Source organism: Eubalaena glacialis, chromosome 2, assembly GCF_028564815.1.
Source record: "Eubalaena glacialis isolate mEubGla1 chromosome 2, mEubGla1.1.hap2.+ XY, whole genome shotgun sequence".
Lineage (NCBI taxonomy): Eukaryota > Metazoa > Chordata > Mammalia > Artiodactyla > Balaenidae > Eubalaena > Eubalaena glacialis.
The window spans coordinates 78,823,476-78,851,429 of record NC_083717.1 but is presented as its reverse complement, the minus strand read 5'-3'; the positions used below and the strand labels follow the sequence as shown (position 1 = coordinate 78,851,429).

General features: G+C 38.6%; 1 protein-coding gene across 5 annotated transcripts in view; it reads right to left on the bottom strand.

Moving 5' to 3' along the window:
- Positions 1–25,205, bottom strand: part of ZNF280D (zinc finger protein 280D) — a 121,117-nt gene extending 95,912 nt beyond the window's left edge. The window contains exons 1-3 of one of the 5 annotated variants that reach the window (XM_061182078.1): positions 24,215–24,359; positions 16,664–16,814; positions 2,537–2,752 (exon numbers count right to left, since the gene is read on the bottom strand). The gene's annotated coding sequence lies outside the window, so the exon portion shown is untranslated. Of the gene's footprint in view, positions 1–2,536; positions 2,753–16,663; positions 16,815–24,214; positions 24,360–25,153 lie in introns of those variants that run through there. The other 4 variants (XM_061182081.1, XM_061182080.1, XM_061182082.1 and 1 more) reach the window with 4 other exon arrangements.
- Positions 25,206–27,954: the final 2,749 nt, after the last annotated feature.

Sequence of the window (27,954 nt, the reverse complement as noted above, 5' to 3'; positions counted from 1 at the left end):
ACAGATAAAGAGTCCTAAGGAAAAGAGATAATGCAAAAAGCAAGACAAATACTAGAAAAAATATAATTAGCATTTTTAGAGATATGAGACAAAAAAGGATGTTATAAAAAGTAATGTTCAGAAACAAAAATAGAATTTAAAATACGATAGCCAAATTTTTAAATTCAGTTAAAAAAACCAAAATGTCAAAGGTGGAACTAAGAGAGAAAAAAAAAAAATTTATATATACATACATACATACACACACACAAGTATATATATAAACAAAACAGAGAACACAAGGTTGTTAGAAAATCAATTTCAAAGGTACAACACTCACCTAATAAAATTTACAGAAAGAGAATAGAGAAAAAGCAGGGGGTAGGTTATCAAAGAAATAATGTAAGAAAATTTCCTAGATCAGAAGACAAAAATCTCTTGGTTGAAAGATCCCACTAATACTCAGTACAATAATCAAGAAAAAAGTTATACCAAGACATATAATTATCAAATTTCAGAACAAAAAAGATAAAGAGAATATCCTCAGATCTGTAGGGGATGGGGGGCAGAAACAGGTCATATAGAAAAGATCAAGAGTAATAAGCACAGAAACTAAAAGACAGTAAAGTAATACTTTAAAAATTCTTACCAGAATTATTTTTCAATTTAGAATTCAAACTTTTCATCAAGTGTGAGAGTAAGGACCAGCAACATCACACAAGATTTACTTCCCAGGCACCCTTTCTCAGGAAGCTACTATACAATCCACCAAAACATGAGACTCAATCAAGAAAGAGGAAGACACAGGATGAAGAAAACATGGCATTGAACACAATACAAAGTCCCAGAACAACAGAAGTTCAGTAGGCCTAGAGAACAACCAGTCCAGACTAATTCAGGAGAACAGTACCTTCAGGAGGAATGTCTCTAGGAGGCCAAAGAAAAGATGATTAAAATATAAACTTTTAGACTACCTGACAAGTTTTACAGTATAGAAAATTGAATTGAGAGGCTCTTGAGAGTGTGAGAAGATTTAGCTATAGACTTTAATACAAGTTAGCAAATTAAAAAACATGAAAAGTATTAATTGCTGGGTACACCAACGAAAGAAAGAAAAAAAATAAAAATAAATGTATCCTCTCATATGCTATTCTATATATAAAGGCATATTAATAGCATACTACCATGCTTGTCAGTGAACAGTATTTATATGGTCATCATAATGAAAATATCAAATACAGATTTGATTTTTTATGTTGGGAGATACTTAGAGGGAAGGAAGGCGTAGCTGTAAGAAAGCATAAATCCTCATGATAAACATCACTAGAAAATGGTTAAAACTGACTATGCAACAGACAGCACACATATATGCACATAAGCACTCTTCAAGAAACTGAGGTTAAACCCCTTAAAGCCTTTTTAGGTTGTTTGATTTTTTAAAACTATGTATATATATTACTTTAAGCTGAGATGGAGGAGAAAAAGGAAGAGGAGGGGAGGACGGAAAAAAGAGAAACAGTACTAAAGGTCTAAACTAAAGTAACAGCAATGGAGATGGATACAAGTGATGCTTAACTAGATATATAAAGAGGGTATATATAGCTATATACCATATATATATATATATGAATGGGACAGGGTGTGGGCGCTAATCCACTATGACCAGTTTCCTTAAAGGAAGAGAAGATCAGGGGACTTCCCTGGTGGTCCAGTGGGTAAGACTCTGCACTCCCAATGCAGGGGGCCCAAGTTTGATCCCTGGTCAGGGAACTAGATCCCACATGTATGCCACAACTAAGAAGTCCATATGCTGCAACTAAGATCCCGTGTGCTGCAACTAAGACCTGGCACAGCCAAAATTATTAATTAATTAATTTTTTTTAAAAAAGAAAGAAGAACAGCAGATCAGGACACAGATACACGTATTGAGGAAAGACCCTCTGAAGGGAAAGGAAAGACATAGGAAGCAGATGACCACCTATAAGCCAAGGAGAGAGGCCTGGAACAGATCCTTCCCTCACGGCCCTCAAAAGGAACTAACCCTACCAACACCTTGATCTTAGACTTCTAGGCTCCAGAATTGTGAGCAAATAAATTTCTGTCGTTTAAGCCATCTAGTCTATGATACTTTGTCATGGCAGCCCTACCAAACTCATGCAGAAGACAAAGACCTTCCTTACTCTTTTTAGCACGGTACTGCCATTGTCAATATACACAGGATATATTGTTGAGAAAAAAATTTTTGAAGCTACGTAACAGCTTTACAATTTTTTTAGAAATAATTAATTTTTGTCTATGCATAAAAGAAACATACATGATTATGTATACCAAACTAATAATAGTAGCGATCACCAGGCACAGAGAGAAATCATTTCATATCTACTTTACTCATATTTTAATTCACATTATTTGTTTTTATGTGAGCAATTGTTACCTTAACAATTTTAAGTGTTTTTGTTTTTAAGGAAATGTGCCTACCTCTCATCCTTTCTCCTGACGCAAAGTTATCGGTACAAAAGCCACATATACTAGTATCAGTAGTGGCAGCAACACTTACTTTTTGGCTGAAAAGGGTTGTCGCCAATCAAGTTGAAGAGCTGACTTTCTGTAAATTGTCATTTAAGTACTGACACAAGATATCAGTCAATCTTATGAGTCACTTTAAGTAAAGCCAAATATTGAAACGTGAAACCTGGGGTTTAGAAATTCTTGGATCTAATTTTGATCATCATGTGACTCCACACAAGGCAGCAAGTTATATCTCTTTTCCTTCCTATAAAATAAAGATACCTAGTATTAAAGTGGATTTCATTAAATATACACATACTTAATCATTTTTCCTATAAAAAGCTCAATTTTTAAATTTGATAAGTTTAACATAAACATTTAACTCACTCTACATAATTGGTTCATTCTTGAATGAACCCAAATTTAATAAGTAAAATGGTGATTCTATTAAGCTCTTACTATTTGAGGAAGTCTGAAATTATTAAATTACAAATAGTTTTTTAAAAGCATCCTTGTGTAAAAATGAATGATCGCCTCATAATGTACTATTTTAATAAATCTGAATTTTTCAGATGCTAAGTGACATTAATCTTTAACTGTTACCTATTCTTCACATTCCATAATAAAACATAATCTTAAATAAGTTTTAGTTTATATTTCTCTGGGTTTTTTAATCAATGAAATTTAAAAGGAAAAAATTAGTTGGATATAGTACTTCATCATAGATTAATTCATTCAAAAAATAACTATTCAAACTAATCATACTCATTGCTTTCTGTATGTAAGGTAATGTACAAAGTTCTAGGGAAAAAATAAAGATAAATAAGTCACAGTACTTGCCTTCAAAAATTTATAATCTAATATGTTTATAATTCAAAACAAATGCTTTTATAATAAACATAAAAAATTTGAATTGGGGCTTCCCTGGTGGCGCAGTGGTTAAGAATCTGCCTGCCAATGCAGGGGACATAGGTTCGAGCCCTGGTCTGGGAAGATCCCACATACCGCGGAGCAACTAAGCTTGTGCACCACAACTACTGAAGCCCGCGTGCCTAGAGCCCGTGCTCCGCAACAAGAGAAGCCACCACGAGAAGCCCACGCACAGCAAAGAGTAGCCCCCGTTCTCTGCCACTAGAGAAAGCCCGCGCGCAGCAACGAAGACCCAACTTGGCCATAAATGAATAAATAAATAAATAAATAAATAAATAAATAAAATCTATTTTTAAAAAATTGAATTGCCTTATTTAAAACAAGAATTTGCTTTCTGGATTCCCACACATACAATAGCATAAATTTTTTAAAATATACAAAATTTTTTAAAACTGCTTTACTTATAAAGAAAAAAAAGTAAAAAATTAGATGACAGAAACCTAAAATATTAAGATACACAGCTAATACAATCTTCACATTCCTCTTTATTCTCAGGCTGACAAAAGCTAGTTTTCCTGCTTTTTAATTTCCAAGTTATTTGGATTGAATTAGTCCACAGGAAAAAAAAATTATTTTAACCTCAGAAGTTATTGCTACAAATGTTTAAATTACTATTACAAGAGACTCTAGTGAATATTGTGTTCAACTAAATTCACCAAGTTATGAGGTCTCTTTAACTCAATTATTTGAATAGTTGTAGCCTGCCCCTAAACTAACATCAGCGGTACCTAAGCAGATACATGACAATTCTTGCTCAACATTAAGGACCTCCTAGTCCCAAGAACACAGAATATTCTCTAAGAGTCTTAATTACACAGCTTATGAGACTCATATATAACATTTTTGTTAAGTGATCATATAAATATCATTTAGCAAAACTTTAAAATTAGTACTCAATTTACGAATATTCAATTAATAAATGACCTGTCCATATGAACAAGATATCCACTACCTATGACTATAAAGATGACTTTAAGATAACCTACTTCAGAAGCCTGAGGATCATAGTAGCTACTTAGGAACCTCAACTGACACACTAGCAAACACACTAAAAAGCTGGCAATTAGAACTGTAATTCAGCCAAAAGCTGCACTGTGTAATACAGTAGCCACTAGCCACAGGTGACTAAGTTTAATTAAAACTAAATAAAATTTAAAACTCAGTTCCTCAGTTTCACTAACCACATTGCAAATGTTCAAAGTCACATGTGGCTGGTGGCTACTGCATTTGACAGTGCAGCTACAGAACATTTCTACTGGACAATGCTGGTCTAAAGAGTCATTGCCTTATTTCATTCTGGTTAATAAACAAACACTTTCATGGATTCCTTTGGCATGTCAGCCACTGGAACATGCCAAAAGTATCACGGTAAAAATCTCTCAAGTCACTACTTCAGAATTTTAGTGGTAAGGCATGGAATTCTATGAAGGTTAAATCAGCTGCCAGTGAAGTGAAATATCCAACAAAGGTATGCAGTGGGGATCTCAAAGCTCCAAAAGGTTTCAACAGCTTCTGCAGCTCAGAGGTGGCTCCAAAACAGCCAGAAAAAGAGAATACACTACACTTCAGCTACTGACTCAGGTAGAAATTTTATGACCATGTTTAATATGCTTGTTTCTAAATGAATTCCAAGTAAATGACTTACAAGACTTTTTTATATTATAATTCATTGACTTTTGGAGACTGCTCACATAAATAATTATAATTTCTACTTTATTATTTTTTGTTTCAGATTTTATATATCTAAAATTAAACTATATTTTAATGATTTTTTCCTACAAAAAATTTGTTTAAGTCAAAGGAAATGTGGGGTCTAAATTTTTTACTGTTTGAAAATTTTACTTTTAGCCATTGATAGATACCACCTGATGCAATGTCACTGTGTTAAATAATAAAGGTAATGCATTTAGTCCTATATACTCTCTGGTAAGGGAAAAATTAAGCCATTCCACAATCCACAGCTGTAGAGTCTACACATAAAAAGAGTACTAGGCTAGAAGCCAGAAGAACCAAGTCATAGCCCCAGCACTGCCACAACTTTCAGTCAAGTTACCTTACAATTCTGGGTCTCAGCTCTTAGTTCAGGTGAATTATCTCTAAGGTTTAATTCAGCTTTTTATACCTTACTGTATACTTTAAACATTTATTAACCATAAACAGTAAAATTTGGTGAAGAATAATAGGTTCAAACTCTGACTCAGCTACTTATTAGCTGTATGACCTTGGCCAAGTTAGTTAATCTCTGTGCTTTGCCTGCACACATACACACAGACACACACACACACATGTATATATGCATATATATGTGTATATATATATATATAACATAATTCACAGAGTTATAATGGAGATTAAATGATAATATACATAAAGCACATAGCTCAATGCCTGGCACACAGAAATCACTGAATAAATCTTAACCACTTTTTAAAAATTTTTTATTTGTTTATTTATTTATTTATGGCTGTGTTGGGTCTTCGTTTCTGTGCGAGGGCTTTCTCTAGTTGTGGCAAGCGGGGGCCACTCTTCATCGCGGTGCGCGGGCCTCTCACTATCGCGGCCTCTCTTGTTGCGGAGCACAGGCTCCAGACGCGCCAGCTCAGTAATTGTGGCTCACGGGCCCAGTTGCTCCGCGACATGTGGGATCTTCCCAGACCAGGGCTCGAACCCGTGTCCCCTGCATTGGCAGGCAGATTCTCAACCACTGCGCCACCAGGGAAGCCCAATCTTAACCATTTTTAACTCTGGGCTAAATCCCATTTTAAAGAACTCTAAAAACAGATCGCAATTTCATTATTATACTGAAATTTATAAGCTATCAGCTGAGCATTTAGAAATCATTTTGTCATACAGGATCTTCATTACAGTAGATCCCTCATAATAAAAGTTTAGCTTTGGGCTTCCCTGGTGGCGCAGTGGTTGAGAATCTGCCTGCTAATGCAGGGGACACGGGTTCGAGCCCTGGTCTGGGAAGATCCCACATGCCGCGGCGCAACTAGGCCCGTGAGCCACAACTGCTGAGCCTGCGCGTCTGGAGCCTGTGCTGCGCAACAAGAGAGGCCGCGATAGTGAGAGGCCCACGCACCGCGATGAAGAGTGGCCCCCGCTCGCCGCAACTGGAGAAAGCCCTCGCACAGAAATGAAGACCCAACACAACCAAAAATAAATAAATAAATAAATAAATATTAAAAAAAAAAAAAAAAAAAGTTTAGCTTTATAAATAAACCTTCTGGAATGTGGCTGTCAAATCTATCCTGCGATATTTTCATCTTTTAAAAAAGCATTTATAAACTAGTTAAAACACTCATTAACATAAAAAATGTTAAACCCTCATATGCACATAACACACACCTATAATTTATCAACACTTAAATTATACACTACTAATCTTATAGAATAAAATAAGTATCTAATTCAAAAATACCAACATATAAAAATTAACATTTGGTTAAAGTGTCTTATACCATCTCCATTTTTAAAAAAGCACTCTCATTATGTATGCATCCCCATAATTTAATTCTAAAAAAATCATTTTTAAAAATGAGTAGGTGGTAAGTAGAATACAAAAGTGAATGTGAAGAATAAGGTAAATGGTTAAGTTCTCTATCTAACCAGACCCCAAAAGTTAGAGTTATTCAAAAAAATAATCCAAGAAATCACATTATGAAGTTAATCTTTGTTTTTTTTAATCATAAAAAATGATGTTTTCATTGGGGGTTACATTACTAACCAAGAAGTTGGCAACTCCAAAACCAGATATGATTAACTTAACATAAAAGGGAAAATGTGAGAGGACGTCCCTGGCGGTCCAGTGGTTAAGACTTCGCCTTCCAATGCAAGGGGTGTGGGTTCAACCCCTGGTCAGGGAGCTAAGATCCCACGTGCCTCGGTGCCAAAAAAACCAAAAACATAAAACAAAAGCAGTACTGTAACAAATTCAATAAAGACTTTAAAAAATGGTCCACATCAAAAAAAAAAAAAGGGAAAATGTGAAACAGAAATTAATATAATCATTTCAAATGGTGAAAATTTATATTCAAAATAACACATAAAAATAAAGTTCAACTAACATAAATTTACTCTAAGATTAACATGCTAGCTATAAGAAACATTAAACCTTTAACAATTTTGCTTATATACTTAGAAGAGTTCTTCAGAGGAATGATTTGGATGACACAGGGTCACGGAACATTGTTCAAAAAAGTTTGATTTATCACTTTTCTCCTCTCACAAATTTCACAAGAAATCAGGCATTCAAATCATTCCACTGACTTAAAGCTTTGGTTTATGTTCTATTTCCTTTTATAAATAATTCTTTAGTCTTTGTCATTAACGTCATACTGAAATGGAGGTCTATAATTTTAGAATTCTAATCCCAAATGAATAGAGCTCTAAGGATTCGAAGTGGGTTCTTAACTATGAGGAACAATCTAATATTTCCAACCCTGGTTTTATGATCTCTCAAGAATTTCCACTATCTCAAGGAGATACTAGAAAATTAATTTTAATTTAATGTTCATTATCTTAAAACCATACAGTCTTTTGAAGAAGAAGAGTCATGTTTAAAATTCCAGTTTTTTATCACTTAGTATCCATCACCTACTGATCCCATCATGGAAATTAATTTTAACAGGATTAGAAAAGCAGAGAATGATCATGTCTACTTTGACATTCTAGGACAAGTCACACAAATAGAAACCTTAAATCATAAGATAAACCTGTATATAATTGAAAGACCCACAGAAATTTGATTTCATAAAATTCAGGTATTTAAATTTGAAATTTTATAAATAACTTATAATTTTTATTTAAAGACATTAAGCAGATGAAATTTTAAATCAGTATTTCCTCCTTTTATGGCTTTTGTTTTATTGTTAGAAAACTAAACATCTATCTTTTTCAGAATCAGTCTAGTTGTTACTGTTAAAAACCACAGACTTATTCTTGAAAATTGCACATTCTAACCACACAAAATGTACAACTAAAAACATCTGATCGGGCTTCCCTGGTGGCGCAGTGGTTGAGAATCCGCCTGCCAATGCAGGGGACATGGGTTCGAGCCCTGGTCTGGGAAGATCCCACGTGCCGCGGAGCAACTGGGCCCGTGAGCCACAACTACTGAGCCTGCGCGTCTGCAGCCTGTGCTCCGCAACAAGAGAGGCCACGATAGTGAGAGGCCCGCGCACCGCGATGAAGAGTGGCCCCCGCCTGCCACAACTAGAGAAAGCCCTCGCACAGAAACGAAGACCCAACACAGCCAAAAATAAATAAATAAATAAATAAATAAATAAAATTAAAACATCTGATCACTAGCAGCTAAAATACTGCAGACAAAATACTGGGGAATTACAGAAACTCTAGAAGATATTTCATCAAATCTCACCCAATTTCTGAAAGACTCTAATTTTTATTTGAAGTAGAACATTGCCTTCTGGAAATGGTCACTTCAAGAAAGGGAGAAAACGACCTTAAAAAGGGAGAGTATGGATATACATATTTTATTTTTTAAATAAACCAAAAATTTCAAATGTCATTTTAAAAAAAGATGATTCATTCAGGAATCTTAAGAGAAAGACGCAAACAGAGAAGGGAAGGGTTGGGAGTCAGCCTTGAAAGAAGTGGCCTACAATGAGATCAGAACAAGGATAGGGAAAATCCAGGTCTTGAAATAGGTTGCCCTAGCTACTTCCAAGAATAAGACTTAAAAAGCAATTAGGCCAGCTTCTCCTGTCCACCTCCTAATTTACAGAAAAAACTTCTTTCTCTGAAGGTAGGTAATCAAAGAATTAACACTTTAATTCTCTGAAATTAGAAGAAATCCAGAATTCCTTAAAGCCTATAGGAGATCAACATATGCCACTTCAGCAATTAAGAAGCAGGAAACACAGAAAGAGCTCTCCGCCCTCCTCCTATCTGTCTAAAAGCAGGACATACATTTCCCATTGTGAAGGTCTTCCCCTTTCCCTCTCCCATTCCAGGAGGAGGAAAAACTACCATTATCACTGGAGACAGAAAGTCGGCATCGAGATGGGGCTGCACAAACAAACCTTACTAAAATAGCCCTAATCTTCCATTAGTTTCCCCCATATATGTACATTCCCTCAATTTACCACTCCTAGAAGCCCAAACCTCTTTTCCTTTGACCTGCCACTTCTCCCGAAATTTACCGTCTTTTAAAAAAATGGTATATAAGCCCCCATGTCTAACCACCTCTGAGTCTTCATTTTTTTTTTGGATGAAGACCTCCACTAACATAAAAGTTAAAATATTAACATCAAATAAAATTTGTACACCTTTTCTCCTATTAATCTAGAAACTATCTGGTAGGGGGATTATGATAAATATATAAATATCATACGAAACAGGGCATGGTAGTTGCAATAATAAAAATTGGAATGTCCAATGACAGATGAATGGATAAAGATGTGATACATATATACAATGGAATATTACTCAGCCATAAAAAGGAATGAAACCAGGTCATTTCTAGAGATGTGGATGGACTTAGAGTCTGTCACACAGAGTGAAGTAAGTCAGAAAGAGAAAAACAAATATTGTACATTAATGCATATAGGTGGAATCTAGAAAAATGGTACAGATGAACCTATTTCCAGGGCAGGAATAGAGACGCAGACGTAGACAATGGACATGTGGACACAGAGGGGGAAGGGGAGGGGGGGATGAATTGGGAGATTAGGACTGACATATATACACTACCATGTGTAAAACAGATAGCTAGTGGGAACCTGCCATATAGCAGAGGGAGCTCAGCTCGGTGCTCTGTGATGACCTGGATGGGTGGGGTGGGGTGGGGTGGGGTGGCGTGGGGAGGGAGGTCCAAGAGGGAGGGGATATATGTATACATATAGCTGATTCACTTCGCTGTACAGCAGAAACTAACACAACATTGTAAAGCAATTATACGCCAATAAAAAATAACAAAAATAAAAATAAAAATTGGAAATGCTATAGCAGAGGTTCTTGACAAGGTGCTGAGGAAACCACAGAAATAAGAACTGTGCAAAATTTTGTGCACACATACATTTTCTGGGGGCATCAAACTGTTTTAAGGGTTTATGAACCAAAAAGGCTAAGAATCTCTAGGTCAGGGGTTGAAAAAAAGTAATCACGTCTAGCTGGAGGATTTGGAAATGCCCCACCATGGGAGAAACATACCCATTAATCTCTAAGGGAAAGATGTTTTCATTAGTGTTTTTTTTAAAGTAAAAATGCTCATTAAAAGGGGACTCAAACATACAGAAGTGTGTAGAGTAAAAAGTATGAATCCTTATTCCTTCCCCTGCCCTACCCCCAATCCCACGCATCAGAGTTTGCTATGTGATGCAGTGGATAATAATACTGATTGAAGATACAGATAGGGTTATTGTTCAGGGATAAGAAAGGCATTCCAATGTCTTATATGTCTTAACAAAGGGCAATATTCACAGCAATATTTGGATAAAGACCATACTGTGTACAGATTACATTTATAGATGAGTAGATAGTATAATGCATGTTAAATAACAAATGAGACTTTCAAAAGATCTCAACAAAGTTGGAATGAATGGTAAAATCTAGCATGAAATTAGTTTTGTATTTGCTCAAAAAGCAAAATTTACAAAAAATATAAATTGAAGATATACTATTTATCAGTTCTAGTTACCAGAGAGGCAGTAAGTCCAAAGTTCATTCATTTAAAAAGTACATTTAGGGACTTCCCTGGCGGTCCAGTGGTTAAGACTTCACCTTGCAATGCAGGGGGTAAGGGTTCAATCCCTGGTCAGGGAGCTAGGATCTCACATGCCTCAGGGCCAAAAAACCAAAACATAAAACAGAAGTAATATCATAACAAATTCAATAAAGACTTTAAAAGTGGTTCACATCAAAAAAAAAAAAAAAAGTACATTTATTAAACATGCACTATGTGCCAGACATCGTGCCAGGCAGGAATACAATGACGGTCAAAAATTAAGACACAGGTCTTGCACTCATGAACCTTACAGTCTAGAGACAGCGACAAACACTCATACAAACAGATTAAACTGACAATATGGGCTTCCCTGGTGGCGCGGTGGTTGAGAGTCTGCCTGCCAATGCAGGGGACGCGGGTTCGAGCCCTGGTCTGGGAGGATCCCACATGCCGCGGAGCAACTGGGCCCGTGCGCCACAACTACTGAGCCTGCACGTCTGGAGCCTGTGCTCCGCAACGAGAGGCCGCGATAGCGGGAAACCCGCGCGCTGTGATGAAGAGTGGCCCGCGCTTGCCGCAACTAGAGAAAACCCTCTCACAGAAACGAAGACCCAAAACAGCCAAAAATAAAATAAATAAATTAAAAAAAAAAAAACAACTGACAATATGTGCTATGAAGGCTATGGACAAGGAATTTTAAAACTCAGAGTAAGGAAATAAGGTCTAGTTAGCATAATCAAAACTGGCTCCCCTAAGAAAGCAATGATTAATTGTTATTTGAAGAATGAGTTAGAGTTAACTAGGCAAACAGGAGAGGGAAGAAAGCACTCCATGCAAAAGCAACAGCATGTGCAAAAGATCTATGGCACAGCAAATATAAGAAACTGAAAAGAAACCAGTGTGACTGGAAAAGAGAGCAAGATGGTATACAATGGGAGGTAAGATAGGAGTCAAACAACGCCCCACTTTGGAGACCATGTTAAGGAATTCTGTCCTTACCCAAAGAGCAACTGGAAAGCCACTGAGGAGATTTTAAGCAGGACTTGATATAATCAGACTTGTGACACAGTGTCAAAATAAAAGAATTTGAGTCTAAAGACAAAGAGATGATGGTTTTATTCTATTCTGTCGGATTCAATCCCCACTTGGAATACTGTGTATTGGCTATGACTCTTTCAACTTTTAAGTAACAGAAAGAAAACCCAACTTGAACTGGCTTATGCAAAAGAGAATTTATTGGCTCATTTACAGAATTCGCTGTAGGCACATTTTAAACAATGATATGTAAACCTGGTTTTTCTCTCTCCATCCCTAGGCTTCACTTCCTCTATTCTGATTCTATCCTCAGAAAGGGTCCTCCCATTGTGAATGACTACAGCAGCTCAACTTAACACCTTCCAACATTCAAGACCAGGACAATGATAAGAGGACCAGCTCTGATTGGAGTTGACTGCCTTGGCTAAAGTCATATGCCCTTCCCTAAACAAATCACTATTGATCCTCCTGGTACCAGAGACCCAAAAGGGGTGGGGCGGGGGGGGGGGTGCAGGTACAACACACCAACCACAAGATAAATACTGGAGGAGGGGATGGTTCCCCACAGGAAAATCAAGATCAAGACATATGTTACCAAGGTAAGGGAGGTAAGGGTGAATGGATGTTGGGTAGCAAAAACAACAGATGCCCACTACAAAGAATTAGAATTAAAGCTTTGTCTAGGTCAAAGGACTAATATATCTAACCTAGGAAAAACATGAGACTGTGAGGCAGGGGTGGCAGAAGTGAAAGCTGTTTACAGATATTTTAAAGTTTGTCATAAGAAAAAAGGCAAGAGGGTGACTTGTTCCTTGTGGCTCAAGTGATAATAACGATAACAACACTGCTAATATTTACTTGTTTTGAGTAAACTAGAGAATTTCATTCCTAGTTTGAGCTTCAATACAACTACTTAATTCATTACATACTATTATAAGTTACATTAAGTTATTATTTATAATAACAATTATCATTACCATTTGCTAATTAATTAAATACATGCATCCAGTGCATTTCATCCAATCCCCAAAAAACTCTATGAGGCAGACACCATTAGTGTCCCTGCTTTACAGCTGTGCAAATTGAATTATAGAGATTAAGCACCTTACCCAAAGTAACAAAACTAAGTGGTAGAACAAGGATTCAAACCCAGGCACTTCGAAGGCCAGAGATTTCAGCCACATATTATTTGCCTCCACCAGGAACAAGACCAAAATAACAGGGAGGCAGATTTCATGTAAGAACAAAACAATCAGCAGTTAAAATATCAGGAAATGAGATGAACTTGAGATGTGACAGATCACCAAAGAAAAATTCAAACATTATGCAATTGAAAATGGTCACTTTCAAGATCCCCAAGGATCCTTCCAACCCTAATATTGTAAACATATTCATCTAGTATTTGTAAATTTTTTGCCTAGACTGAAAGAAAAGGGGGATTTGTCATATTTCAGTAAAAAAACTGCCCTAATTGAGAATGCTGAATTATGAAAGTTCATTTTGGAATTAGAAATTAAGAATTTTAGTAATCTACCTACTATACCCAAAGATTTTCTAGAAACTCTCAAGTACAACGTAAAGAATGAAACTCAACACTCAGAATGAAATTCTTGAGTTTATTCGAAGCAAGTAAATTCCTGAAAAAAAACCAACAAAAACAGTTGATAATTTTTTTTTTTTTGGCCACCCACGTGGCATGCAGAATCCTAGTTCCCTGACCAGGGATTGAACCTAGGCCCCCCCGCAGTGGAAGCGCGGAGTCCTAACCACTGAATCGCCAGGGAAATCCCCAATAATTTTAAATAAACAATATAAATTGCATTTTAGTAAGTAAGCCTGTTTGATGGCTTAACTCAGAACTCCCAATGATATCAAGATCTATTTAACAGATACTGATTCAGAGCAAACATCTCAAGCCTCAAATCATCATGACAAACCAACGTTTTAGAATTTTAACATTTTTGTTAACACAAAAAATTTTAATGTACTATTAATAAGTAGAAAGAAAGCCTGTGCTTGAGCAGACTACTTAAATCTACAAAGCAATCCAAATCAGCACAATCATTAAAAGTTCCTATGTATTGATAAAAGCAACCCTTCTTTCCAACAAGGTATGGGGAATCTCTCTTTGCACCATCTCCACTTGGTCCAAGTATTCTAAAACCTCCTGCTGATCCTGATCCAGGCTGCAGTCGATTTACTGTAGTTATCACCACCCACTCTGTCAGTCAAAACTGAGCTGAGCACAGCAGGACAGCTACATTTTCTACCACACAGTAATCTGCTGAAGGTATCCATCTTAAGATCCCGATAATCTTTCCAACAGCCAAATCAAATAACCCTTTCTTCCATTTTCATTTTCCTTATCTTGCATCAATTTTAACCCAATTTTTTTTTAAACCTTTTATTTATTTATGAGTGTATTTATTTTTGGCCATGCCACACAGCATGCAGGATCTTAGTTCCCCGACCAGGGATCGAACCCACGCCCCCTGCAATGGAAGCACAGTCTTAACCACTGGACCCCCCAGGGAAGTCCTAACCCAATTTCTTGAGACATGCTCCTCAGTAATTTTCTGTATGCCAATAGACTGGTTCTCTATCCATCTCCTCCTTTTAACTCTTTACAGATTCTCCATATTCTCTTCCTTCTTAAACAATGTAAAATCAGGTTCTATAAAGTTTAGACCTTAGCCCTACACAAATTGTTCCCTAAAAGACAGATCTAATAAACTTCATAGTCTTAGCTATCGGTTCTCAATAGCATCCTATAAAATCATCAAATATTAACTTCCAACCCTAACTTCTTAACTATGTTTCAGTCTTTCATCTCTTAACTGCTGAAAACTGCTATATGGATACCTAAACTCACCTCAAATTCAATATTTCCAAAACTGAACATTAACTTTCCCTCAAAAATTAGTTCTACAGCATTTTTTAAAATTTTTATTTATTTATTTATTTATTTATGGCTGTGTTGGGTCTTCGTTTCTGTGCGAGGGCCTTCTCCAGTTGCGGCAAGCGGGGGCCACACTTCATCGCGGTGCGCGGGCCCCTCACCATCGCGGCCCCTCCTGCCGCGGAGCACAGGCTCCATATGCGCAGGCTCAGTAATCATGGCTCACCGGCCCAGCTGCTTCGCAGCATGTGGGATCCCCCCAGACCAGGGCTCGAACCCGCGTCCCCCACACCCGCAGGCAGACTCTCAACCACTGTGCCACCAGGGAAGCCCCTCTACAGCATTATTCATAATAGCCAAAAAGTAGAAACAAGCTAAATGTTTAGCAACTGACTGATGAATGGATAGACAAAATGTGATACACCCATACAAGGGAATTAAAAAAAGATGAGGTACTGATATATGTGACAACATGATGAACCTTGAAAACATTATGCAAAGTGAAAGAAGTCAGTCACATATGTTATGCTTCCATTTATATAAAATGCCCAGAATAAGCAAATCCATAGAGCAGGAAGCAGATCAGTGGTTGCCAGGGGCTGGGGGAGAGGGAGGAAGGGGAGAGAGACTGCTTAATGGGTAAGGGTTTGAGAAACTGAGAATATTCTGGGATTAGATAGCATTGATGATTGCACAACATCGTGAATATACTAAATGCCACTGATTTGTACACTTTAGTCAAGAATGGTAAATTTTATGTTAGATTAATCTTACCCCGATTTTTAACAATTAGTTCTACTTTTGCCTTTCTCTTTTTCTACAAATGAAACTGTCACCCTTTTGCAGTTTTTTTCAATGTTTCCCTCTTTCATTCATCCTATCAATTCCCCCATCCTATAGTCTTCCTTCAAGATATTTCCTACAACCAACCTTGCCTTTCCATTCATAGTACTTGTTCAGGCCCTTAGAACCTCACACCTATAGCAACAGATTTACTTTATAAGATTCACTTTATACTGTCTCTCAGCATCTGGATCTATCTGCTTTCATCCATTCAATACAGAACCACCAAATTAACAATTTCCTAAAATAATGCTTTTATTGTGTCACTTATCAATTCCAAACTCTTCAATAACTCTCCACCAACACATGCAGAGCTAGGTTATACTACTACCAGAAGCTTGCAGAATGCAGTGAGACAGAGAATAGACCAAATGCTCTAGGAGCTGGCACTTCCACCAGAGGTTGTGCTGCCAGGCCTGCACTGTCTAACCCAAAGAGAAGAGAACACAATTCTGAGCTAGAAAGGCTGAAGCTGAAGTGAGGGAAGACCACGGTATCACACCTTACAAAATGAATATGCAGTGTCTGGCACCCAGTAAGTATTACAATGAATGAAATGAACTTTTTCTGAAACTCAATTTCCTCATCTGTAAAGGATAATACCACCCATCTCCAAATACTATTTATTTTGAGGATGAAATATAACCATGAAATACTTTATAGTCACTAAAACACTACAATAAATGAAAAATTACAAAGATATCTTGTGTTATAACGTCTCAAAAAAACACAAATACTAACAATGTTGTGTCAAAAGTAGTGCCAATTTTCTTATTTACCTTTTTCTATTCAATACAGTTGGGAGATATATTATTTATTTTTCCTCATGGAATTTAACAAAGCCACTTCCATGGTGCATTTTGTTCCATGAGGACCTTTCTATCAGCAGTCAGCAATCCTGTATAGTTGAAAGTCAGATAATCTTAAACCCTGAATAGGAAAAGCAAAATGAGTGAGTGAGTAAACAAAGGAGACAGGGATTAGGATATACCTAAAATCCTCAGACCTCTCCCAAACCCTCCAAGTTTTGCTTCTCAAACTTGCCAAAGGTTAAGAACAAATACCCACAAAATAAGGAACACATGGGTAGAGCCTAGAAGCAAGGAGCAAATTATTTCATAGACTAATGATCTTTGCTTTGGTTAATATCCCTCAACTGAAAGGCATTCAGGCAGTTGTCGTGCTGAAGAAATCAAACCTGGCAAAAAAAAAAAAAAAAAGAGTGCAGTTGATTAACTTCTAAGGATGAAGCCTACAAACCCAACCTGAGAAATTTAAGAAATATATATTAATATACTTAAAAGTGACTATAACAAACCCATTGCATATTAACACAAATACTTTTATAAAAAATAGCTGTATTTTCCAAAACAAAAATTTAGAGGAGTGGCATTGTTTTCCATTTTTACAATCTCATTAATTTTAATATCTGTGTTCATAAAGACAGCTGGATTCTCTTATCTGCTTCTGTATTCAATCTGTTACACCATCTTGTTCTGTTGAAGTGAGGAAAATCCAGCTTCATAAGATAGGTACGTGGTAAAGGGAGGGCCTTGTAGAACCCTTACTCCCTTAGAGATGGAGTGCAAAAGGGTGAAAAAACCTATCATAATAGTAGGAGGAAAGCAGTGTTGGAAAGCAGTGGAACTCTGCACCTTACCGTCCAAACTAACCATTAACCTTCAGCACACTATCAGAGTCCATAGGTTCAGTTTTTAATTTTCTTTCCTTAGCAGTTCTAGTTTTAAAAATTGACATTTTATGACTTTCACTGTTTCCTAGAGATCTTCAAACAACAAAGGGAAAAGTTACTTATTACTTTAGAAGAAAATAAAACTCATTCTTACAATTACTAGGTGAGCCCATAGAATCCTTTTATAAATCTAAGATACATTATGGGATATTAGTGATTTTATTCTTCCTACACCTCAAAATATTTTGCTAATTCCATCATCCTAGGTGTTATTTCACCATTGAGCATCAATTTTTCCCAACTATGCTTTAAAAAAAACTAAAATAATAAGAAAACAGAAGAATGATTTAATTGCCTAGAAGGATAATGCGAGAGTGAAATAAATCATCACTAATGCATTATCCTTCACCTTTCTTTTCTTGAGTTTTCCTATTGTTTCGCACAAAATACTGCATCAGCTTCCCAAAAGGTATAGAAGACTCAAGGCATTATCTTTGTAGTCTGTGTCAGGAAGGAAAAACTTTACTTCTACCCTTTTAGGTTGTAGTATCTGGGGCCTGTGAATTAAATTAACAACAGACAAATCAACAGGAGAAAAAGCACATAATTTTTATTAATATTTACATACACTGGAGTTCACAGAAAAGAAGTAAAACTCAAAGAAGCAGTTAGACTCAGGGTGTATATACCATTTTAACAAAGGAAAGGGAATTGGGGCTTTGAGAGACAATAAATCCTGGGGAAGAAACTAGGAAATATGTGGCAGAACTAATGGAAGATAAGGGTTATTTTAGTTGGGTCTGTTTATGCACACTTATCTATCAACTCTCCATCTTAGGTGATAAGAGTCATTCTTCCTTTCCTGGTACAGTAAGGTAAGAACCTTCACAAAAAGAAACGTATGCCCTGCTTTTAGGCAGTTAATTTGGGGCGGGGCAGGGGGGGAGGGGATGGGAAGAGGGGGTCTTCCTGCATCTGTTGGTTCTCAATTGCCTTCTGCTCAAAATAATCCTTATGTCAAAGTGGCATATTTTAGGGTGGCAGATCCTTTCATCTGCTTTTAGTTTTCACTGACTACTGTTCTGAAGTCAGAACTTTTTATCTTCTGTTCATAATGAACAGAAGAAAACTAACAGAGGAGACATTTCAGAATTATTAGATGAAACTAAAGATAAATGCAAAGGTAGACAGCAAGCACTTCAGACTGTAATAAGGACAGTGAAATGTGGGAAATCTCAGACTAAGTGTAATTAGACTAAGTCCCTAAATAGATTTTCTCAAACTCCAACAATCAACGAGTGAACAATACATTTCTAAAAACTAAAAGGAAATACAGTATTCTCATTCAGCAGGAAGAACTTCATCATGCCATGTTTTTACAAAAATGCAGGACCATGCTATTTTGCTAAAAGGACATGTGACAGTATTCTTTCATCCTTCACGTTTGTAGGCTAAAATTTAACTTGATACAGTTCGTAAGTGGAGAAGTGTTGAATGCAGGTGTATACAATGGTGATTAGAAGGAAACAGATGATGTAGAAATTTTAATTCATTGGATTGATTATTCTAATTGGTGTCTAGAAATCTAAAACTGAAAATACCTTGCAATTATGAAGCAAAGATGGCCATCTTCCCTTCAACAAAAATTTAAACCATACAAGTTTTCAAAAAATCCTTCAAGTGTTGCATCTGATGATGCACACTGCAAAAAGAAGATCCAGAAGGAATGATAAGCAAGAACCTACCGGGGAAGTATTTGAAATCTCAAATCACTATGTTCCAGGTTCACGTATGACAGTTGATGAGTTAGTCTCATGCAGACAATGTTGCCCATTTCAGGCAAGCTTCAATCCTGAAAAATATAGACTAAAAATCTGGGCAACATGTGACAGTGTAACACTGTAAGCTTGAAAAATGCATATCTACACAGTGATTCAGAAAAGGGGTGAGAGCAGAACCAAGATTATTACAAGAATTGACAAAAGAATTTGAAAATTCTGTCAGAAACACAACTTGTGACAAATTTTTATAAGTTTAGAATTGGCTTAGTATTATCTAGTGAGAGATTTTCCTCAGTTGGCAATATCAGGAAGAACAAGGTTGAACTTCCGTGAATTTTCACAAAGGGAAAGGAAGAGAAGTCAACTGCACATAATCTGGTTTTCAAACATATCTGATGATTCTTACGGTCCTAAGAAAAACTAGTACTCTTCTCAGCTCAATGCATTCTCAAGCATCGGTGAGTTTTTAAAAATCCTGCATAAGTTAACCTGGAGAGAGTTGTACTGTATAACAAGACTAAAGGAGGGATAGACACTGATTAAGAAAGTTAGAATCTATCCAGTTGATTGCTGAACAACACAGGGGTTAGGAGCACCAAGCCCCTTGCAGCTGAAAATCAGTGTGTAATAGCTGGCCCCTCTGTATGCATGGTTCAGCATCCATGGATTCAACCCAAATGCTGATCATATAGTACTGTAGCACTTTTATTGAAAAAGAAAATCCACGTGGACCTGCACAGTTCAAAATCATGTTGTTCAAGGGTCAACTGTACTTGCAAAATAATGACTTGAAGTTGATGGCCTATGACTGATATTATGATCATTGTATGGAGAAAGTTTCAATTACAAAAGTGTAAGTTACCAAGAAGAACATTCCTCATGCAACTAGGAAAAGCACTTGCAGGAACTATAAGAGAATTCTGTCTTACCCTCTAGATACAATATTCTTGTGCACAAGTGTAAGAATAAAGGAAGATGCTCTTTGTGTGGGTAAAAAACTAAACAAAAAACTGTGGGCTACAATTATAGTATTTGCCAAGAGCATTCAAATGTGATGCATATTAATTGTAGGGGTAGTATTTAATTATATACATGAAATATATTTTTTTGTTTCTTATTTTTCTAAGTATATACAAAAATATCTGCTATGTTTGAATTCTTATTAAAAGCTCTAATAAGTTGTTTTACATTACCTCTTTATTCTTCTGTTAATTATATAAATTATATGATATAAAATTATATAAAATATATAAAAACATTTTAAATATAAAATAATTTAAAATGTTTAAAAAATAAAAGTTCCTTTTGGGCTTCCCTGGTGGTGCAGTGGTTGAGAATCTGCCTGCCAATGCAGGGGACATGGGTTCGAGCCCTGGTCTGGGAGGATCCCACATGCTGCGGAGCAACTGGGCCCGTGAGCCACAACTACTGAGCCTGCGCGTCTGGAGCCTGTGCTCCGCAACAAGAGAGGCCACGATAGTGAGAGGCCGCGCACCGCAATGAAGAGTGGCCCCCACATGCCGCAACTAGAGAAAGCCCTCGCACAGAAACGAAGACCAACACAGCCATAAATAAATAAATAAATAATTTTTTTAAAAAAGTTCCTTTTGATCTAGAAGATAAAGAGTGGTATCTATTTTTCCTGTTATATTGAGAATTAAAAGAATCCTTAAAACAAAACTGCTTTGAAAAAAAATCAATAAAAATCCCAAACACACATTTTTGAAAAATGTTACCAAGTAAATCAAATCATTATATATCTTTAAAACAACTTGACTGAAAAAATCAAATATTTTTGAGTCCTCTGAAGCAGGAAAAAATAAACTATTCAGGACTATATATTTAATTAGTATGTCAAAAATATTTCTCATCATTCAAAAGTTACTTTTGAAATAACAAAATATATTGTCAACAATCTCCAATTTCCTGTCATCTAAAACTATCATTTACTTTCTATTTACAAAAATTGCTTTCCGCGTAGGTACATCCCCTGCCCAATTAGTAAAGAAAAAGAAATCTTGGTATGGTTCTAAATGTTCTCTTCAATAAATAAAACAGTGTGGGAGAGAAGGGTACAAAATTATTTATTCCTTTCCTTTGCCCTCCTCTCCCTTACTAAGAAAGCCAATGCTGGGTAGTAAAACACTGGACTGAAGTAGCAGGACTGGATGAGATAGCCTAACTGGAAAGAATGAGTTGAAGTGGGGATGCTGAGGTTTGCAGTCCTCCAAAACCAAACTACCCCAGAACTTTCTATTTCTCACAGCTCACTACTCCTACAAGGGTCTTGAGCAAACTTTCAAAGGAGGCAAAGTCTGATATCTACTTTCTGTCTCCTCTCCCCTAGCCACTGTAGGCTCTGATGTCAACTAGAGCAGCAATTCCAAGTTTCCTAAACTAGGTAAGTTAGTTCTATCCTTCAAAACTGCTCCCCTCCTTCATCCCCAAACACCCATTTCTAGACAATTGCTCCCAACTATGTGTTATCAGATTACTGCAGTAAAACTCTTACCAAATACTTATGCCAAAATATCACCCCATAGACTATCTGCTAATTGCAAAGGGAAATGCTTACAGTGGAAAGATAGTCTGTCACCATCTTATCCAAGAGATCAAATTTAGGATTACCAACAGGATAACCCCACTTTACGTGCCTTCTGATGTTGTATAATGAGCAGTACACTGCATGACTTGTGAAGTATTCTTGCCAAAAATATTTAGCCTGATCTACTCAAGCCTTTAGACCTAACTTCAAGTTTATAGGAAGTATAGGGGATACAGGGTACAGTTAAACCCCATGAGGAAGAAACTGTCGGTAAAATACAGAATGTAGGTTATTCTACGAGCCTACTGGCTTGGTCTCTTCAAAAGGTCAATGTAATTTAAAAAAAAGAGGGAACTACACTAAATTAAAAGGAACTAACACAAATGTAATGCATGACTGTTCCAAAATAAATGACTAAAAAACATTTTGGGGACAACAAGGAACATGTGAAGAACACGTGAATACATACTACACACATACATTAGATTATCAGGAATTATGTAGGGATTATTCTTAACTTTAAGTGTGATTATCCTATTGCAGTTACATAGAAAATTGACCTTAATCTTATGATCTACATACTGAGACACACACAGTACTTCGGTGTGAACTGTCGTGATGTATGAAATATGTTTTGAAAATGTTCACCAAAAACAACCGTGAGATAGGTGGGTAAAGCAAATGTGGCAAAACAGTAACAACCGTAAAAACTAGGTGGTGGGTATGAGGGCTCAACCCGGCTATTCCACGTTTCAATGTGTGGGGAAAAAAATAACATGAAAACTTAAATAACAAAAAGTTAAAAAGCTAAGAAATGAACTCTTAAAAATAAAAATGCGAAGGAAGGGGCAACTGAATAGTGCTTCTTAAATTTTGTAGGTGAGCCTCCTTTGCTCTTTTCCTCACTCACTTCATTCTCACAAAAAAATGAAACATAGTGAATGGAGCACTGAATGAGGAATCAGAAGACTTAAGGTTCTAGAAAAGGCTCTATCACTTCCTAGCCATGACTTCATTAGAGACCTCTCACCCTGAGCTCTCTTTCCTAACCTTCAAAATCAGTTCTAGTAGCAAAGACCACTGTAAAAGGGGTTAGGAGATGCGTATCAGCCGGTAACAATGACCCATACAAATGCAAGATACAATTAGAATGGTATTTGTACTGATGTTTTAAAACATCGAGAGCACACAGCCCCAACTTAATTCTCTAAGCAAACCAGTGCCTTGGTCACAGGCACCGTAAGTTTCTGCTTAGAGACAGCCTGAGTTGGCACAGTAATCCCCCAAAGCAGGACACCTCACAATTGCAGAGAGGTGGCTTTTGTACTTTAAATCGCTCCTCTAATGCTTCAATTTTATGTTTAATGCCGCTAAAAGACGTCAAATTCTTACAACACAGTTCAAACCTGAAAACAATAAGTAAATCAGGTTTAAGTTCACAGAATTTTTTTTTAAACTAACAACTCTTGGCAAACAAAGAGAACCCCCTGGAACGAAGGTCTCCCGTGCTTGCAGAAGTGGGTTCACTTTGACGTTTCTCCTCTCTAGCCGATCGCTCCGTAGAAGCGTTTAACACTTGAGATAAGTTGGAAGGAACTCCGTCCATCTCTAGAGCAGGATAAAACCTCAGAGTGAGATCATTCTTTCCGTCTCACGAAGTGAAACCTGCAAGCTCAGTTAGGGAACTGTATTATCAAGTCCACGTTTCTCCTCAGGGCCCCTCTCCTGCAGACAATAACGGGACGTGTAGGGCAGAGCGGGGAAGTCCTTTGACAAGGAGGGTGTGAGCAGGTACTGACTGGTCACCCGGGCGGGGGAACCTGGGCCCTAGGGTCCCCGAGCTTCAAAGTTCGGCACCCCCTGTGGTCTCTGCCTACGACTCACGAGACTCGGGGGGAGAGCTGGAGCGAGAAGGGCACGGGTCCCCGCCAAACAGCGGCACAAAATGTACGGAAGACCACGGGAGCAGCCTCCAGAAAGAAAAGCCCAAACCAGGCCAGGGGCAAACAGGCCCTGGGGGGCGAGGCGGGGCGGGGAAACGGCGTCGTCCGCGGCCTGCGCGGCCCCGGCCTGCCGCACCGAGCTGGCTGCCGCGTCGCGCCGCGATCCCTCCCCCGCCAGGGCCAGCGCAAGATGGCGGTCCGGCCGCCGCCGCGCAGCCGGTCCCCTCCCCCGCGCCCTGGGCGCTCTCGGCGACCCGCGCCGGCTTCGACACCCCCAGCCCGGCGCCCCCGGAGTGAGGCGGCGCAGGCCGCGCGGGAGGGCCTCTGCCTGCTGCAGCGCGGGGCGGGCGGGGGCGGGGGGCGCTTACCGTGAGCGGAGCGGATCGGCCTGACTGGGGCCCTGAGGAGGAGGAGAAAGAGGAGGAGGAAAAGGAGGAGCACGAAAAACTACACGGCGGCGACGGCGGCGGCTCCCATTGCGGAGCAGGCGGCCGAGCCGTGGGCGGGGTGGGGGGGCTCTCGAGGAGCCGGCGCGCTGCCTCATGGGTAGGCTCCGGGTCAGCCTCCGCGCGTCCGGGCTCCCTTTCTTCTCGCCGACGCGGAAGGCGGGCACGGGCATGTGCGCCGCGTTGCGGGTCCTCGAAGGCTCCGGCGCCCAGCCACGCGCGGGCAGCGGCCGAAGGTCACGGACAGGGTCGGGGTTGGAGCGGCCGTGGGTGCCGCCTGCTCCCCGGCCAGCAATCCTGAAATCTGGGCTCCATCGAATCTGAAGGCGTGGAAACACGAGTTCCGGGGCCTCCCTGTGTGTAACAGCTAGTTCTCTGCAGGCTTGGAAAGTAAGAAGGTCTAGGAAGAGAGGCGCCATTAAAAAGAAACACCTGGGGCTTCCCTGGTTGCAAAGTGGTTAAGAATCCGCCTGCCAGTGCAGGACACACGGGTTTGAGCCCTGGTCGGGGAAGATCCCACATGCCGCAGAGCAACCAAGCCCATGCGCCACAGCTACTGAGCCTGCGCTCTAGAGCCCGCGAGCCACAACTACTGAAGCCCGTGGGCCTAGAGCCCGTGCTGTGCTAGGAGAGAAGCCATCGCAATGAGAAGCCCACGCACCGCAATGGAGAGTAGCCCCCGCTCACCGCAGCTAGAGAAAACCCGCGGGCAGCAACGAAGACCCAACGCAGCCAAAAATAAATAAATAAAATAAATAAATTTAAAAAAGAAAAAAAAGAAACACTGTGCCTGAGCGGCGGCGAAGACCACACACCAGATGAGAAAAAGAAGTGGAGAAGGTTCTTTTAATAATTGGCTACCTTTGCCAAATTTGTCTCAAACTTGAGATTTTGCTTCCGTCTCCTTCAATTCCTAACTGCCATATGGATACCTGTAATAACTAAAAAAACGAAAACAAAAACAAAAGATAAGTGCATTTACAAGAACACCTGTTAAGATACTGCTTGCACAAATACTTGCAAAACATCGTACTCTGATCTGTAAGGAAAGTTTCCTCTCCCAGTTGTACTCACAAGATGGATGTCAGTAGTGGTCCAGCTCTCAAGAGTGACCTGGATTTGAAATCTTGCCTTGTTAGATCCTTAATACACACCAATCACTGCACTCACCATTCAATCACTGGATCGTACTAATTCGTCCCGCCGGTTTGAAATCAGTTTCTTCTTTCTCAACCAGACTGTCCCCAGCTTTTCTCTGGCATTTATCATTATAGTTGTTTCCTTATTGATTACCACTCCCAGACCAGTCTTTGCCGAAGACCACTTGAATTAGCCCTAGAAACCTGGAATGACTACAGATGACCATGACCTACTCTTCTCCCAGCTGGGCCAGGGATAGTCCACTCAGCTTTCCCTTTCTTGTAGGCACTGCAAATAAGTTTCATAGGAAAACAGAATAGTCAAAACAGCAAACATGGAAAGCTAAAAGTTCAAAAATCTTGGAGCATTCTTAAGTCATTATATTTCAAATGTTTCAAATATAGTTCCTAATGGTTAGCAAAGGGTGTTACAGTATGAAAGTGAACTTAAAATTTCACTCTGTATTCTACAGTCTGGTCCTCAGTTTGCAGAGACAGAAAGTTAATGTTGTTAGCCTCCAGAGCTAATTTTTTTTGGGGGGGGGGATTTTTTTTTTAATTATTCAAACAAAGTCACAAAAATTATAATCATCCTCATCAGTTCACTCAGTCCCATGTAACCAGAGCTAATTTAAATCCAGTGGGATGATTCATGCCAACCAGACTTACTAGAGACTGGTATATAAACCAAATTCTTCATAACTGCCAAGAAGACCAGAAAACTGTGTACACATTTTTACTCAAAAGGAACATTTACATGAGAAGCCAAATTTTAAAGGATATCTGGTGAGTATGAAATCAACAAATTGGATGATTTATTTCACTACTTCATTCTCAAAACTCCTCCCTTGGATCTATAACACAACTGTCTTGGTTCTCTTGACACTATCCATACCTTCCCATCATTTTTAAGTGCTTCCTCTAACTTGTTATATTTTCTGCCCCTTTACATTCTGTATGGGCTAAGTATCCTGACAGTACTCATTCTCCTTAAGTGAGATCATGTGCCACTCTTTCCTGACTGTAACAGATATAGATGATTTCCCAGTTCTATTCCACAACTCTATTGTGTTCACCCAAATTCGGGTGGAATAATCATCACCACAACCCCAACTCCAAGAATAGTACAACTAGCCTAAAACTATAGTACAGCTAGCCTCACCTCCCTTTGAACCAGTTATTGTTTCATAAACCAATCAGAGTGAAGACCAGGATTTTTGTTTGATTGTGAGCAAAAGAGAAGTTCATTCTTTTTCTGGATGATATGGCATTAGAATGTGAATACCGGAAAAACTACAGCCTTCCTTGTGTGTGTGCTACTGAGAGCCAACTGAGAGTAAAGCTAACGTGGAGGAGGAAGGGCTGGGCAAATCAATCACAGGAAAAGGAAGTCAATCCCTGAGAGCATCATAAACCTCCAAATCAAACCCAACCTGAACCCCATTCTGCTGCTAGACTTCTCTGTTATATGAGCCAATAAATTCCCTTTTCTGTTTAAGCCGAAGGGGTTCAAAATAAGCCACTGTGGCATAAAAATTATTTTTAGCCAAAGGCATTTTTAAAAAATATTTATTTATTTAGTTGGCTCCGCCGGGTCTTAGCTGCGGCATGCAGGATCTTCATTGCAGCATGCAGGATCTTTTAGTTGCGACATGCAGGCTCTTAGTTGGGACATGGGGGACCTAGTTCCCTGACCAGGGATCAGACCCGGGCCCCCTGCATTGGGAGCGCAGAGTCTTAACCACTGGACCACCAGGGAAGTCCCTAGCCAAAGGTATTTGAGTTCCTGAAATCCCTTATCTGCCTAAAAGCAGAGCCTTCCAAAAGAACTCAATTGTCATAAATCTCCTCCCAGGGAGCAACTAGGGAAGACTGACTTATGGCTAGAGACTATGAGAATTGTCACCACACCTAAACAGACATTGTCACAAACTATCGTATCTCCCACCTATTCTCTTAAGGGCCCATTTATCTTTCCTAAAAGTCATTGGTTTTCCCATAAATGCCCTCTCTCCCTCACCCCCCTTCTAAGAAGTTATTTGTTTTCACATAAATGCCTTTCTCCCCTTCCCCTTCATCTATTAAAATAGTATGTAAGCCCCAAATTCTAACTACACCTTTGAGTCACATTTCTTTGTGAACTCCCATACATGGTATGTGATTAAAATCTATCTTTTCTCTTGCTAACCTGTCTTTTGTCAGTTTAATTTGCAGGTACCCCAAAACTAAATATAAGAGGGTAGAGAGAAAGCTTTTCCTCCCTGACAAAGCCAATATTAGTTTGGTTTTCTGTTATCTGCAACTGAAAGCATCCTAACTGGTAGAGACAATGATAAATATTCACCATCTTATCTTCCTCTGTATACCCAGGAAATCCACATTTCCTAGCTCCCTTACTTCTACATCAGGCTGTGTGACTATTTCTGGCCAGTGGAACATAGAAGCAGTGATTGCCTAATCTAAACCTTACCCTTAAAACCTCTAGTGATTTATAGTTCCTTTTTGTTTTTTGCACATCAGTCA